Below are 1,064 nucleotides of genomic sequence, written 5' to 3' on the forward strand. Positions count from 1 at the left end.
CAACACGGTCGAAAAGGTCCATCCAGTCTTCTGCATCTTCGTCCGGTCGTCCATGGAAGCAGGGGGGCTCACGGGGTTGAACGAAAACAACCGGTGCTGTAGGTTGGGCCATTGTCAGCGTCGATGTCTTCCGAAATCGAATGGGGTCAGGTAGCAGACCGTGCTCTGGCTGTAGTCCTTGAAGTCGGCGGCTGGCTCGGTGACCTGTAGGCTGGTCTTCCAGGGCGACAGGAACACGGCTTGGCTCTTCGCTTGAAGGATAAAAGGCAGCACCTCCACCAGATGTCACGTAGTGGTGACGAGGTCGACGACACAAATGAAGGGGGGTCGATGACTGCACTAAAAAAACTCTTTATTTGGGCTGACTTGCGCCCGCAAAAGAACTAACTCGGCGGCGGCGATAGCAACAAGCGTGCTCGTCGGTCGTCGGACAAAGAATGCTCGTCACACTCGGCAACGCTCAATTTAAAGGCTGCACAGAAGGATCTAGATAACGTCGCAAACAGCTACCAGCACGGGCTGGAACAATGTGGAAAGACAAGCGAGTGGCCGGAACCTTCGAGACAGATCTCGGTGCATCTCGCGCTACAACAAAACTGATAAAGGTGTGACTCGCGACATCGAGCATTAACAAACAAAGATTACGGAACTGATACGCGGTCCAGAATCAGTGTGATAAGCCTGTATGCCGGCGGCTGTTAAAAAACAACAAATACTGTTTTGAAGGTTTCGCGGCAATATATTAAAATTGAAAAATTTTCAGAAACGTTATTTTGCGGAAATTGCAGTTTTGTGTTTTCGCATTTACAGCTATGGTTCAGTAGGTACCAAGAAAAAAAAAAACATTTCGTTGCTTGTTCGGCATCTTCCCTAAACGTTTCATAAAGTTTCTCTTCTTTCTCCATCATTCCTTATAGTCTGTGAAGTTGCGGAGCTCTGCATTTTCAGCATGCTCCATATGAAGGCGGCTGAGAGAAATTTCCAAAATGCGTATTGCAAGATGTGAATTGATGCTTCTTTCAGGCTATTGTAGTGAGTCACAAGCCCAAAAGGGGCCGTTTTTA

This window comes from Amblyomma maculatum, chromosome 2 (genome assembly GCF_055883805.1).
Source record: "Amblyomma maculatum isolate TAMU_Amacu chromosome 2, ASM5588380v1, whole genome shotgun sequence".
NCBI lineage: Eukaryota > Metazoa > Arthropoda > Arachnida > Ixodida > Ixodidae > Amblyomma > Amblyomma maculatum.